Source organism: Erinaceus europaeus, chromosome 7 (assembly GCF_950295315.1).
Source record: "Erinaceus europaeus chromosome 7, mEriEur2.1, whole genome shotgun sequence".
NCBI classification, from domain to species: Eukaryota; Metazoa; Chordata; class Mammalia; order Eulipotyphla; family Erinaceidae; genus Erinaceus; species Erinaceus europaeus.
In genome coordinates this window covers 15,886,581-15,902,151 of record NC_080168.1, presented here as the reverse complement: position 1 = coordinate 15,902,151, position 15,571 = coordinate 15,886,581, and the positions used below count along the sequence as shown (strand labels likewise).

The window sequence follows — 15,571 nt, the reverse complement described above, 5'->3', positions numbered from 1 at the left end:
AGAGAATGGGGTGGGAGTAGGTAGCATAGTGGTTATACAAAGAGACTCTCATGCCTGAGCCTCTGAAGTCCCAGGTTCAATCCCTTGTACCACCATAAGCCAGAGCTGAGCAGTGCTCTGATGTAAAAAAGAAAGAAAACCGGGAGTCAGGCGGGGTGGCACAAAAGCGCAAGGACTGGCATAAGGATCCCGGTTCGAGCCCCTGGCTCCCCACCTGCAGGGGAGTCACTTCACAAGCAGTGAAGCAGGTCTGCAGGTGTCTGTCTTTCTCCCTCTCTGTCTTCCTGTCCTCTCTCCATTTCTCTCTGTCCTATCCAACAACAACGACATCAATAACCACAACAATGTTAAACAAGGGCAACAAAAGGGAAAAATAAATAAATAAATATAAAAAAATTAAAAAAGAAAGAAAACCAGAGAATGACAGATTTTTCTTTCCTGAATGTCATGAAATTCAGTTTTTCTTATACATTTTAGTTCATTTATTTCAAAAGCAGATATGACAGATAAATTGAACAACACAATTAGCAAGCCTAGCTTCATTGACATAAATAGAACACTGATTCCAAACGAACAGTAATTAATTCTTTTTACTTACACTGGAAGCATTTATAAAATTTGGTTATGGCTGGAGCATGCAATCAAGTGTTAACATTTTTGTTTAATGCTTTAATGACAGTAGAATTGAGTTACGGAAGAAAGGGAAACTGGGACATTCTGACTTAAAAAAGCAGCACTCTTCTAAATAACCAGTGTATGAGTCAGAGAAGAGATCACAAAATTAGAAAAATGGAAATAAGTAAAAAGTCAAGTATAGCACAAGAAAGGAAAATCAAGCCAGCTTCTCCTGGAGTGTAGACAAAGTTACTAGACAATATAAATCAAATCCAGCCATATATATTAATAACTCATGGTCACTCTTAGTCACTGGGTCCATACAAAGAATATTATGGCCCTGCACACAGATGTTGCAAACCAAAGTTACTTCATTAATAATAAATGACATGTGGTCCGGGAGGTGGTACAGTGACTAAGGCATTGGACTCTCAAGCATGAGGTCCTGAGTTCAGTCCCCGGCAGCATATGTACCAGAGTGATATCTGGTTCTTTCTCTCTCTCTCTCTCTCCTATCTTTCTCATTAATAAATAAATAAAATCTTTTTTAAAAAATAATAATAATAAATGACATTCAGAAAAGTTGATTTTTCTAGTTGGCCAGCAAGATTCCTCAAGGTATGTCTGCACAGTGCAGCTATGCATGTGTTGAGCTGACAGCATGTGTAGGGGCAGGGTCTTGGGGATGGAGGCACCAAACACGGCCTCTGATTCATCTGGGATCGCAAAGAAGAAGCAAAATTAAAGAAGTGGGTAAAGATCATTGCCTCTATCTTAGCACATTTGGCACTTCAGATGGGCTTTAAGACTAGTAATTTAAAAATAAGGGACCAGGGAGTCAGGCGGTAGTGCAGTGGGTTAAACACATGTGGCGCAAAGCGCAAGGACCAGCGTGAGGGTCCCAGTTGGAGCTCCTGGCTCCCCACCTGCAGGGGAGTCGATTCACAGGTGGTGAAGCAGGTCTGCAGGTGTCTATCTTTCCTCTGTCTTCCCTTCCTCTCTCCGTTTCTCACTGTCATATCCACAATGACTTCATCAATAATAACAACAACAATAACTACAACAGCAATAAAAACAAGGGCAACAAAAAGGAAATAAATATTTTTTTTTAATCTTTAAAAGATAATATGGGACCAGATAGTTAGACACATTACTATGTGCATGAATTTGGGTTCAAGTCCCTAGTCCTCACCCACAGGAAGGAAGCTTCACAAACAATGGAGCGGTGCTGCAGGTGCCCCCCCATCTTCCCCTTCCCTCTGAATTTCCTCCTTCCTTCCTTCTTTCCTTCCTTCCTTTCTCTCTTTAAACCAGAGCACTGCTCATCTCTGGCTTTTCGTGGAGTGGGAGATTGAACATGCTTTCCACCCCACCCCCAAATTTCTTTACATATCAAAAGAAAAATAATGGCCACTGGGAATGGTGGATTCACCATGCTGGCACCAAACCCCATCAGTAACCCTGGTGGCAGTACATTTCTAAAGGTATTTGTCCTGATCAAAAGCAGCTTATTTTGCAAAATAATTTGTTCTCGGGTTTGTTTGGTTTGATTTATTTGGGTTTTTGTTTGTTTGTTTGTTTAGATAGAGAAAGAGACCGGCATAGGGATCCCAGTTCGAGCCCCCAGCTCCCCACCTGCAGTGTGGGGGGGGACGCTTCACAGTGGTGAAGCAGGTCTGCAGGTGTCTTTCCCCCCTCTATCCCCTCCTCTCTTGATTTTTCTCTGTCCTATCTAACAACATCAATAACAACAATAATAATAACCACAACAACGATAAAACAACAAGGGCAACGAAAGGGGGGAAATTAGCCTCCAGGAGCAGTGAATTCGAGGTGCAGGCACTGAGCCCGAGCAATAACGCTGGAGGCAAAAAAAAAAATCTATGGCGTCTATGTTTAAACAAGTATTTCCTAAAAAGAAGAAAATGCATCAGACATCTCTAGATTCGATGTAAAAAATACAAGATTAATCCAGTACTTGGAAGCAAATGCAATTTGCCACTCATTAGGAGAGAAATAACATAATCTAGACAGGTAGAGAAAAGAACACTAGAATTCAATACCTGTTTGTGATGTTGAAAAACAACTTTGCAAACCAAGAATAAGAAGTTATGTCTATATTCTTAATTAAAAACATAATGGTTCTGCAAAAGACTTTCATCCTTGAGACTCTGAGATCCCAGGTTCAACCCTAGCATCACTATAAGCCAGAGCTGAGCAGTGCTCTGGTAAAAAAAAAAAAAAAAAATTAGCAAGGGCTGACAACACTTGGAGACACACTACAGCACCACCCCACCATCCTTGCAGCTCCCAGGAGCCATCTGTGGTGCTCCACTGTAGTGCTTCAGTAAGCCTGGCATTTTATGTGTTATAGCTGGTAGACAGCCTCCCAGACTCTGATTCTAAAATGTGTATGGGAATGGAAAAGCCAAAACAGCCTTTGGACAGTCAAGAATAAGAACAAGGGGGTCGGGCGGTAGCGCAGCGGGTTAGGCGCACGTGGCGCAAAGCGCAAGGACCAGCGTAAGGATCCCCACCTGCAGGGGAGTCGCTTCACAGGCGGAGAAGCAGGTCTGCAGGTGTCTTTCTCTCCCCCTCTCTGTCTTACCCTCCTCTCCATTTCTCTCTGTCCTATCCAACAACGAATGACATCAACAATAAGAACCGCAACAAGGCTGCAACAACAAGGGCAACAAAAGGAGAAAAAAATGGCCTCCAGGAGCCGTGGATTTATGATGCAGGCACTGAATCCCAGCAATAACCCTGGAGGCAAAAAAAAAAAGTAAGAACAAACAGGCCAGGAGCCAAGTGCTAGTGCACCTGGATCCCCACCTGCTGGATGGAAGCTTCGCAAGTGGTGAAACTGAGGCAGGTATCTCTCCCTCTTTGACCTCCCCCTTCCCTCTCAATTTCTCTGTCTCTTTCCAAAATAAATTTTAAAAAGAAAAACAAGCAGGCTGAAGGTGAGCAGTGCTCTGGTTAAAATAATAAATCTTGGATGCTTTCTGTCCCTGGATACCTTCTGTTAACTTCCGGTGACACCTTTGGTAAATAGCATTCTTTTTTGCTTTAATTTTTTTATTATCTTTATTTATTGGATAAAGACAACCAGAAGTCGGGAGTCGGGCTGTAGCGCAGCGGGCTAAGCGCAGGTGGCGCAAAGCACAAGGACCGGCATAAGGATCCCGGTTCGAACCCCGGCTCCCCACCTGCAGGGGAGTCGCTTCACAGGCAGTGAAGCAGGTCTGCAGGTGTCTATCTTTCTCTCCCCCTCTCTGTCTTCCCCTCCCTCTCTCCATTTCTCTCTGTCCTATCCAACAATGACAACAACAATAGTAACTACAACAATAAAACAACAAGGTCAACAAAAGGGAATAAGTAAATAAAATAAATATAAAAAGAAAATTAAAAGACAACCAGAAGTCAAGAGAGAAGGGGATGATAGGGAGAGAGACGGAGACACCTGCAACACTGCTTCAATACTTGCACAGCTTTCCCCCTGCAGGTGGGAACCAGGTGCGTCACCACCCGGCCCCTGTAAATACCATTCTTCCAAGTACATACAAAATACATACTTGTATTTTATGACTTTTTGAAAGTTTTGTTTCAACTATGGAGTATTGCACCATTTATATTATTTTACAGTTATTTGACAGAGAGGAAAAGAGAGTGTGTGTGTTGTACACAAAACAGACAAGCCAGAGCATCACTCCATTATATGCAGTAAGTACCAAGATCGAACCAGGAACCTCCATAGTGCAAGTCCTGTGCTATACTAGTTGAACTGTTTTTTATATATATTTTTTTAATTTATTAATGAGAGGGATAGGAGAAGATAGAAAGAACCAGGGATCACTGATAAATGTGCTGCCAGGAATTGAACTCAGGACCCCATGCTTGAGAATCCCAACGCTTTGTCCACTGCACCACCTCCTGGGCCACCTAGTTGAACTGTTTCCTAGCTACAGAGTTTTCCTTTTAAATTTTGCTGTAATAGAGTGCTGGCTGTGCTCTTTGGTTTTATAAAGTGAAATATCCTGGACCAGGAAGCTAGCTCACTGGTAGAGCATGTGCTTTACCATGCATTAGGTCCTGGGTTCAAACCCTGACACCACATGGGAGCACTCCAATACCAGGGGAAGCTCTATGGAGGATTGGGCAGTGTTGTAGTGCCTTTTTTCTTTCTCTAAAATTAGAAAACTAGAAAATCTGGCCCAGGGGTAGTAGGATAATATTTAGTCATGGTGCCAGCACCACACACACAAAAATATTAATCTAATGATATATCCTAGGGACACGGGAGGTGGTGGATCAGTGAGTGCAGAGCAGACCTTCCATATGTGAGGCCCTGAGTTTGATTTTAGCACTATGTGGAGGCACCATGGACAGCACCATGGATGGTTTTTTTCTTCTAATGAAAATTGACCTGGGATGGTGACTCAGCAGTAACATACACAATTGCTTTCAACCCTGTGTTTGTCCCCTACACTGAAAAAGACACAAGTTTTATATCCTATCACTACTCAGTTTTTGGGGAGTAAAATCCAGTTTAGTTCTTGAACTTATCTGTTTAATAGCTGATACGTTCTCTATCCAAGGACAATGTATTAAATGGACTTGTGGAGCAAGGTTGGAATAAGAGCTCTTTCTGGTCACTGGGTATAGTATTGTAGTGCCTCCTGGACCGGTGTGTGTCTTTAGGGGGGCAGGAGGTGTAAAAGAACTGGTAAAGAGGCCAGGTGGTGGCTTACCTGGTTGAGCATACATGTCACAGTGCTCAAGGACCCAGGTTCGAGCCCCAAGTCCCCAACTGCAGAGGGAAAGCTTCACAAGTGGTGAAGCAGGGCTGCAGATGTCTCTCTGTCTCTCTCCCCATCTCCCCATTCTTCTCAATTTCTGGCTGTTTCTATCAAAATAAAAAGATAATTAAAAATTTTAAAGAAGTGGTAGAGCCTGAATTTAATGCTACAGGTAGTCTCACATCATGAGACACACACGCGCACTGAAGTAGACATTAGCTCTTAGGGGTTGCCTTTTTTGACAAGATGGGCTTTGTTTCACAAGCTGAAGGAGTTTGAAGGATGATCCAGGTAGCTGGTCCCTGAGGCCTTGGCCTGACTCCTGAAATGCAGAGAAGCATTTGCAAGGAGGTGGGAAGGTGGGGGGGGGGATGCCTGAGTAGCTTTGGGAGAGCCCAGTGTTTAGATCTCTCTCTCTCTTTGCCATCTGCCCCTTCAATTTCAGACATCTAGGCCTTTCCAGGGCACAGTTCCCAGAAAGTCCCTCTGCTGCTGCCGCCCTGATCAGGTTTCCCAACCTGTTAATAATAGAAAACGCCAGGGTGAGGGCCAGGATCATTATGGAAATAGGAACGGCCAAACCAGATGGATAGTCTCTTGCCTCGCTGCCCCCCCCCCCCATTTGCCTGCTCCCTTCCTGGATCAGAAGAGCAGGTGGATCTTCAATGCCATGCTCACTGACCTCAGGAAGGTCTCCGATTGCCTGCCTGCATCCCCTCACAACAACAACAATCAGAACATAGGATCTGAGGCTTGCAGGTGTGTTTGTGAGGACGCTGAAATGGAGCAGATGCGATCTGGACCCCCAGAATATCCAGATGAGTGCTAATGCCCGTCACAGGGCAGCCAGGAGGGAGGGAGATAAAGCATTAAATCCTGGAGAGGAGAAGGGGGATGGGGAGTGGGGTGTGAGGAGGGCCATGATGATGCTGAGGAAATGGCCTGAGGACAGCAAGGCACTTTTTAAAAAAAAAAAAATTTTTCACTATTATTTATTTATTTTCCCTTCTGTTGCCCTTGTTTTTTATTGTTGTAGTTATTATTGTTGTTGTTGATGTCGTTCGTTGTTGGATAGGACAGAGAGAAATGGAGAGAGAAGGGGAAGACAGAGAGGGGGAGAGAAAGATAGACACCTGCAGACCTGCTTCACTGCTTGTGAAGCGACTCCCCTACAGGTGGGGAGCTGAGGGCTCAAACCAGGATCCTTACGCAGGTCCTTGTGCTTTGTGCCCACCTGCGCTTAACCCACTATGCTACTACCTGACCCCAAGACACACTTTTTTTTTTAAAGAATTTGTTTATTTATTCATGAGAAAGATAGGCAGAGAGAGAAAGAACCAGACACCACTCTGGCACATGTGCTGCCGGGGATTGAAGTCAGGACCTCCTGGTTGAGAATCCAGTGCTTTATCCACTGTGCCACCTCCCGGACCACAAGACATACTTCTGAAACAGGCTGCAGGTAGGTGAGATGTGGAGTCAGCACAGCTGAGTTCTGAGGCCTCGTTTTCTTCCAGTTCCTCAGAAACGGCCTTCCCAGTGTGACTGCCCCTGGCAGGTGTCTTTTCCTCTTTCAAGTCTGTTCTCAGAGTCCAGGCTTTGCATGCTGAGGCTCCAGCACCATATATGCCAAAGCAATGCTTTGGTCTCTCTTGCTCTCTCAATATTTAAAATATTTACAAAAAAAGACTGGTACATCCGTTGCCAGGGTTCAAATTCGGGACATCATGCCTCAGAGAGAATCCAACACTTTATCCATATGCCATCTCCCGGACCATCCTGAGTGCTGTTTTTTTTATTATTGTTTTTATTAATTTTAATTTTTTTATTTTATATTAGGTTTATAATTTTATTTTATTTTGCCTGCAGAGTTATTGCCAGAGCTTGATGCTGCCCTCAGAATTCCTGTTTGGAGCTCGAGGGAGATAGTTTAATGGTTATGTGTATTGATGTTCATTCTTGAGGCTCTGAGATACCATGTCCAGTCCCCAGCACCACTGTAAGTCAGAGCTGTACTCTGGTAAAAATAAATAATAAAAATAGAAATGAAGAGCCTGAGTAGTGGCGCACCTGGTTGAGTGCACACTACAGTGTGCAAGAACACAGGTTCAAGCCCCCAGTCCCCACCTGCAGGGGAAGAGCTTTGCAAGTGGTAAAGCAGTGCTGCAAGCATATCTCTCTCTCTCTCTCTCTCTCTCTCTCTATATATATATATATATATATATATATATATATATATATTCCCTTTTGTTGCCCTTGTTTTTTATTGTTGTAGTTATTACTGTTGTTATTGATGTCATTGTTAGGACAAAGAGAAATGGAGAGAGGAGGGGAAGACAGAGGGAGAGAAAGACAGACACCTGCAGACCTGCTTCACCGCCTGTGAAGCGACTTCCCTGCAGGTGGGGAACCAGGGGCTCAAACTGCAATCCGTAAGCCAGTCCCTGTGCTTTGCACCAAGTGCGCTTAACCCACTACACTACTGCCTGACTCCCAGCATCTCTCTTTCTTTCTCGCTATCTTCCCCATCCCTCTTGATTTCTCTCTGTCTCTACCCAATAAATAAATATTGAGTAAATAAAATGGATTTCTGGTTTGCTTATTATTCTGGATAGCTGGTTTGCTTTATTATTTATCTGTGATCTGAGATATGACACAGTAAATGCATAAAGCATTGGACCCTCAAGTGTGAGGTTCTGGGTTCAATCCCTGTCATCACCTGTGCCAGAATGATGCTCAGATTCTCTCTCTCTTTCTCTCATTAGTAAAAAGATAAAACTATATTTGTTTACTTATTTATTTATTCACTCATTTATTTATGATAGAGGAGGAAAGAGAGATGCCAAAACATCACTCCTATATGTGCGATGCCAGAAATAGAACTCAGAACCCCAAGGCCAGGTGGCAATACCTGTTAGTATGTATATGTTACCATGTTCAAGGACCTAGGTTCAAGCCCCTGGTCCCCACCAGCAGGGGGGGAAGCTTCACAATTGGTGAAATAGTGCTGCAGGTCTCTCTCATCTCTACCTCCCCCTTCCTTTTTGATTTCTGTTTCTCTCTATCCAAATAAATAAATAAATAAAATACTTTAAAAGTCACAAGACCTCAAGCTAGGGAGTCCAAAATTCACTATGCTATCTCCTAGGCTACTAAAATTTTTAAAAATAATTTATTCATTCATTTGTTTGTTTTTAAGATTTTATGTATTGATTAATAAGAAAGACAGAGGAGAAAAAGAACCAGACATCACTCTGGTACATGTGCTAGCAGGGATTGAACTTGGGACCTCATACTTGGAAGTCCAATGCTTTATCCACTGTGCCACCTCCAAGACTACAAGAACTATTTATTAGCATGAAATAGAGTGTGCCAGAGCACCATTCTGGTACATGTGATGCTGGGAATCAAACTCAGGACCTCGTGCTTGAGAGTCCAACACTATATCCACTGCACCACCTCTGGGCCACTGCTTTTGTTTTTAACCTTTCTTTTGTCTCCATAAAAATACCTCTTGTTACTTACATTTTGCAGGCTTACCTTTGGGACCCACGTAAGGGTTTGGACTCAGCTGTTTAATTGGACTAATCTATTCTCAGGACTGAGAGACTGGTCCCATGAAATATTTGTACTAGTCAGCGTCTGTACCATGGAACTTCTTGATAAGTCCCAAAAATGAATCTGTGGCAGAACTCTCACCCCAAAATATGTCTTTGACAAAGGTTAATTTCATGGGAGGGTGCCCACAGGCAGAACGGAGAGGACCAAGTCCACTTGAGTGCACACATTACTGTGCAAGGACCTGGATTCAAGCCCCCACTCCCACCTGCAGGGAGGAGGCTACACGAGTGATGCAGCAGCCCTACAGTGTCTCTCTCTCCCTCTCCTCCCTGCCCCTCTCAATTTTTTCTGTCCTATCAATAAAATTATTAATAGTAATAATAATGGAGAGGCTCTCTGGGGAAATCCTCAGAAAAGCTAATGAATGGAGAAGGTGGTTTCTAAATCTCCATGCCTTCCTCAAGCAGCACCATTTTTAGTAACCTTCCTGACTGACTTTTCCTTTCTTCCTAGTCCTTTGAGTTAGCTCAGCTATTTAAAGATGGTATCTAAGACCACGTAGCAAGTTACTTGGAATTTCTGGGTCTCTCCCCTGTGTACAGGAAGTATGCATGCTATCAACTTCTCTCTCTTTTTTTTTTAAAGTCACTATGAAGTGAAGACCTTTATTGGCACCTTGGACTGGAACAGAACTCGTTCAGCTATTACTGAGACTAGCTGTAGACTCATTGTCTTCCTCAAAGTAACCATCACCATTTATGGTAATCATTTAGGAGGATTTTTCTGTTAATGAGACTAATGGGTTAGCGCTGAATAACCACTAATGGTAGAATGTTGGGCCACTGAGCCCAGGGGAGCCCAGAGTGAAGCTGTTAAGGAACTCTACTAATAATTAAGATGACTGAAGCCGAGGTAGGTGGAGAAAGAAAGGAGCCTTTTATTTTCATATGGGCCAGGAGCTCAGATCTTTCTGATAACTGGCCCCAAGCAAAAGAAAGGTACAATCTTATATAGGGGGTGCAGGCTTGAGAGCAAAAAGTGTCATTACAGAAGCAGAGGCTGCAAGGTTAAGGGGTGGGACTTGGACCCATTGCTCAGGGTCTGGTTGCCTTAGTTACTGGTATCTTTCCTGCAGAGCTGTGTCTGGGAAAGTTTAGCCTCAGCATCAGATTCACCACTGGGGGGTAGGGGGTACCTTTTAGGAGGGCTGAAGCAGCCAGGGTTATAGAAGCTGCCTTCTCAGTCAAAGTTCGGTCTGACTTTCATTGTCTCTACTTGTTAATCCCTTGCTCACCTGGTGAAGGCCAGCCTGAACTAACCACCTGCACTATCTCAGACTTTCTACACATTCTTAGCCCTTTATTATATTTTCAGTCTTCCTCTCCTGTATTAAGTCCTTAAAAGTGCATCGCAAACAGATTTAAAGCACATATTATAAGCATATCCAGGGGCTAAAATCTGGAAATTTCCTGTCAAAGCCACCAGCTCTCAGCACACTTACTCTGCATTCCCTGCTGCTATTTCCCCCACAACTTGCTGGAAAGAAGGATTCGTTGTCTCCGCTCTTGCCACAAGGGTCTAGGAAATTGCCCCCACCTTCTCCAATGCCTTGGTTTCTCCCTGTGGGATATGAGGCTATAATAAAGGCCCTTACAATCTCGCTTTCTCCCCTGACTGTATCCCCTCTTCTCCATTTTGACTTCTGCTTCAGTTGTTGTTTTCCCCACTTTCCCCACCCTTGTAGGAAGCTCATCACCTTCCTTTCACAGTTGGGTGTCTTTGCAACTTTGTGCTCTTTTTTTTTTTTTTACTTTTGATTCTCTCCTTCTCCTCTTCCTCCTCCTCTGTCCTCTTTCTCCTCCTCCTCTTTGACTTTATTTATTTATTAACACAAAGCAGAGAGAGAGAGAAAAAACCAGAGCATGACTCTGGCACTTGGGATGCCAAGCTAATGACTTTATGCTTCAGAATTCAGTGTCCCCCAGGCCCCTGCTCTTGAGTCTTGTACACCACAAATCTGCCCCATCTCTACACACATATTTATTTTTCATTTATTTAAAAAAAATTTTTTTATTATCTTTATTTATTGGATAGAGACCGTCAGAAATCGAGAGGGTGGGGGAGATAGAGAGGGAGAGAGAAAGAGAGACACCTGCAGCCCTGCCTCACCACTTGCAAAGCTTTCCTTCTGCAGGGGGGGACTGGGGGCTCGAACCCGGGTCCTTGTGCACTGTAACATGTGCGCTCAACCAGGTGCACCACCACCTGGTCCCTTTTTACTTATTTTTATTTAATTTTTTTGTTTTTCTGTTGCCACCAGGGTTATCACTGGGGCTCAATGACGGCACTATGAATCTACTGCTCCTGGCAGATTTTTTTTTTCCTATTTTATTTGATAGGACAGAGAGAATTGCGAGGGGAGGAGGAGATAGAGAGGAGAGAAAGACACCTGCAGACTGCTTCACCACTTGTGAAGCAGCCCTGGCAGATGGGAAGCAGGGGCTCAAACCCAGGTCCTTGTACATGGTAATGTGTGCACTTAACAGAGTGCACCACCGTCCAGCCCCTACAAACACGTGTGTGACCTTGCATGCTGGTGCTCATAGGGTGAGAATGCAAAGGAAGAGCAATTGCTGGCAGCTTGGGACGAAGCACTGTGGATAAAGTTTGGACTCACAAGCGTGAGGTCCTGAGTTCAAGCCCAGAGTGATGCTCTGGTTCTCTCCTTTCTCCTTCTTCACCTTCTCCTCTTCCTCTTTCCTCATTTTCTCCCTCCTTCTCTCTCTGTGCCCTGGGTTGAACCCACATGTTACTGTGTGCAAAGACCCAGGTTCAAGTCTCCAGGCCCCATCTGCAGGAAGAAAGTTTCACAAGCTGTGAAACAGCTGTAAGCATCTCTACCTCTCTCTCTATATATGTCTATCTCTATCTCTGTCTCCTCCTTCCCTCCTGATCTCTGTCTCTATCCAATAAAAAAATAAGACTTAAAAATAGATAAATTGAGAGTCGGGCGGTAGTGCAACGGGTTAAGCGCAGGTGATGCAAAGTGCAAGGACCGGTGTAAGGATCCCCCAGCTCCTCACCTGCAGGGGAGTCACTTCACAAGCAGTGAAGCAGGTCTGCAGGTGTCTGTCTTTCTCTCTCCCTCTCTGTCTTCCCCCATCTCTCTCCATTCTCTCTGTCCTATCCAACAATGACGACAGTAATAATAACAATAAAACAACAAGGGCAACAAAAGGGAATAAATAAATAAACATTTTTAAAAAATAAAAAAATAATAAATTGGGGCAGGGGTAAATAGCATGATGGTTATGCAAAGAGGTTCATGCTTGAGGCTCCAAAGTTTCAGGTTCAATTCCCCACAATACCATAAATGAGAGCCAAGCAGTGCTCTGGGAAAAGAAAAAAGAAACAAAAACATAATCTTTATGCAAAGAGACTTTCAGGGGGTGGTGGAGCACCCAGTCAGGCACACAGTACCAAGCACAAAGATCCCTGTTTGAGCTGCTGCTCCCCAACTGCAGGGGGGGCGCTTCATAAGTGGCGAGTCAGGGTTGCAGGTGTCTATCTTCCTCTATCTCTATCTCCCCTGCCCATCAATCAAATAAAGGGGGGGGGGGGATGCCAGGAGCAGTGGATTCATAGTGAGGCAAAAAAAGAAAGAAAGAAAGAACTTTCATACCTGAGGCTCCAAAGTCCCAGGTTCAATTACTGCACCACCACCAAAATAAAATAAAATAAAATAAAAAGAAGAGGGAAACAAGGAAGAAAAGATAAACCTTAAAAAACTATTAGAACAAATGAACACCCTCACAGCTGTGTATGCACACATGCTAACACATTTCCCTACACTCTAAGCTCATCCTTCCCCCTCACTCCCTCCCTTGCCCCCTTCCTTCCCATCCTGCTGTTTGGGCTGGTCTGTTTTGCAGAGCAGCGGAAACAGACACCCTAAACCTGGACCTGGACCACCGCCAAAGGAAACGAGGACAGAGAGCGCTGCAGCACACGCAGGGAGAAAGTAACCCCAGTGAAAAGCAGAGATTCACAGCGCCGCCAGAGCCAGACCTCCTTGGGTTTCACTTTGCAGCGCTCCTGCGGGATTGGGGTCACCCAGAGCAAGGGCAGCGAGCCAGGGCCCTCCTCCCCGGAGACTCCGGAGACTCCGGGCTGCTCTCTCCCTCCTCCCCTTAATCCCGCCTCTTCCCCACCCCGCCCCCACGGCTCGGCTCCCTCCCGCTGACCCGTGTCCTGGGCCTTTAAGAGTTGCACCGGCTGGAAGGAGGTGAGAGCCCATACCTCTCTTCCCCCAGCGCAGCACCTTCCTTCTGGCTGTCACTTTGCCGAGCACAGCGGAGGGGTGCAGAAGAGCCCGGTTGGGGATTTGGAGAGCACAGAGGAGAGCACTGCTGGACCCGCACTCGCCTGCCCGCGACGGTAAGGGCCTGCGGACTCTGCCCTGATCCCCCTATTCCACTGAACTTGGAGTGCTCTGCCTGGTGGGGCTGGGGGTCTCATCTCTCGGTTCTCTCTCTAGTGCATCCTCTTTAACTTAAGAGTTTTCCTCCACACTGTGGCAGTACCGATTATCTGGGACCGCCTAGCTGTCCCTGAAATGCCACCTGCCACCGGCAGTAATCTCACCCTGCAGCTAAAAGAGCACTGGAGCGTCCAGTCTTAGCCTGGGTTATGGGCAGCGTGGCTGTGGGAAGTAGCGCCTGCAGCAGACTTCGCTGACTTCCTTGGAAAGAGCCAGGGTCTGGGTCCTAGACCTCATTCGCAGCGTGCTCCCAGGATCCAGACATTGTTACTGGACCGTGGTCGAGTGTCTGCTTCTCGTTCTGATTCCTTTTCTAGCTCTTTCTATGACTTTGGACCGCAACTTCTTGACCTGTGATGAGAGGGTGTTCAGGGCTCCCCAGCCTCGCTTACAGCTGAGGGTGCTTGTTGGAAACACATTCCTGGGGAGGCGTGGGGGGAGGGTGGGAGAGGGTCTGGCCATAGTGCTCCTGGTTAAGTGCATGTATTACCATGCCCAAGGACCTGGGTTCAAGCCCATTCCTTCCCCACCTTTGGTGGTGATAAAAATCTCTTTGTCTCTCCTTCCTCTCTCAATTTCTCTGTCCTATCAAGTAAAGAAGTAGAAAAAAAAAAAAAGAAGAAGAAAGAAAGAAAGAAAAGAAGGGAGTCAGGCAGTAGCCCAGCCGGTTAAGCACATGTGGCACGAAGCGCAAGGACCTGCAACAAAAGGGAAAATAAATAAATTTTAAAATAAAAAAAAAGAAAAGAAATATTCCTTTATGATGTTATGGGTGAGTGGTTAAGACCTCATCTGATTTATTCAGACTTTTTTTTAATTTCAAAGAGTAATTTATTTATTTATGGGGAGGATTAATGGTTTACAGTCAGCAGTAAAATACAGTAGTTGGTACATGGGCAACATTTCTCAGGAGTAGTTTATTTATTAATGAGAAAGAACCAGAGCATCACCCTGGTGGTGCTGGGGATCCAACGTGGGTACATAAGCTTGAAAGTCCAGTGCGCCATCACTGCATAATCTCCCGAGCCACCACCGCCTCACCTCCTGTTCCTCCTCCTCCTCCTTCTTCATCCCCTCCCCCCTCTCTCCCTCTCCTCCCCCTCATCCTTTTTCTTTTCTTTCTTTTTCTTTTTTTTTTTTTCTTTCTTTGTTTTCCTCTAGAGTTATCACTGGGGCTCAGTGCTTGCACAACGAATCCACTGCTCTTGGCAGCCATATTTTTTCCGTTGTTGTTGCTGTTATTGTTGTTGTTGCTGCTTTGTTGTTGGGTAGGACAAGAGAAATTGAGTAGGAGTCGGGCTGTAGCGCAGCGGGTTAAGCGCAGGTGGCGCAAAGCACAAGGACCGGCATAAGGATCCCGGTTCGAACCCCGGCTCCCCACCTGCAGGGGAGTCGCTTCACAGGCGGTGAAGCAGGTCTGCAGGTGTCTATCTCTCTCTCCTCCTCTCTGACTTCCCCTCCTCTCTCCATTTCTCTCTGTCCTATCCAACAACGACAACAACAATAATAACTACAACAATAAAACAACAAGGGCAACAAAAGGGAATAAATAAAATAAATATTAAAAAAAAAAAGAGAGAGAGAGAAATTGAGAGAGGAGGGAAAGATAGAGAGGGCAACCCCCCCCCCCCCGCAGGTGGGGAACCGGATGCTCAAACTGGATCCTTGTGTGGGTCCTTGCACTTCACACTATGTGCGTTTAACCCAATGCGCCGACCACCTGTCCTCCTTTTACTATAGAGCCAGGGCCTCGTACATACATGGTTCCAGAGCTCCAGGCTCCTTCACCCATCCATTCAGAGAGACACAGAGAGAGTGAGACCACAGCACTAGAGCATCAGCCAGTGCCATAGCACCTCCCCTGTGGTGTGGTGGCTTGGATCCAGGTTGGGTGCATGGCAAGGCAAGGGCCCTACCCAGTGAGCTATCTTTCTAGGCCCTTCAGTCTCCTATTCTGTTTTCACCTTCCACTCCTTGCCTCTCAATTCTGCTCCCACTTTCAGGCCCATTGTCCCTCTGTCCTCGTCACACCTGTGTGACGTCAGTTGTGACATCC

At 45.4% G+C, this 15,571-nt stretch overlaps 1 protein-coding gene across 7 annotated transcripts in view; it reads left to right on the top strand.

The window, feature by feature from the left end:
- Positions 1-6,028: 6,028 nt before the first annotated feature.
- Positions 6,029-15,571, top strand: part of PLCD4 (phospholipase C delta 4) — a 51,927-nt gene continuing 42,384 nt past the window's right edge. For 5 of the 7 annotated variants that reach the window (XM_060193888.1, XM_060193882.1, XM_060193885.1 and 2 more), the window contains exon 1: positions 13,004-13,412. The gene's annotated coding sequence lies outside the window, so the exon portion shown is untranslated. The other 2 variants (XM_060193884.1, XM_060193883.1) reach the window with 2 other exon arrangements.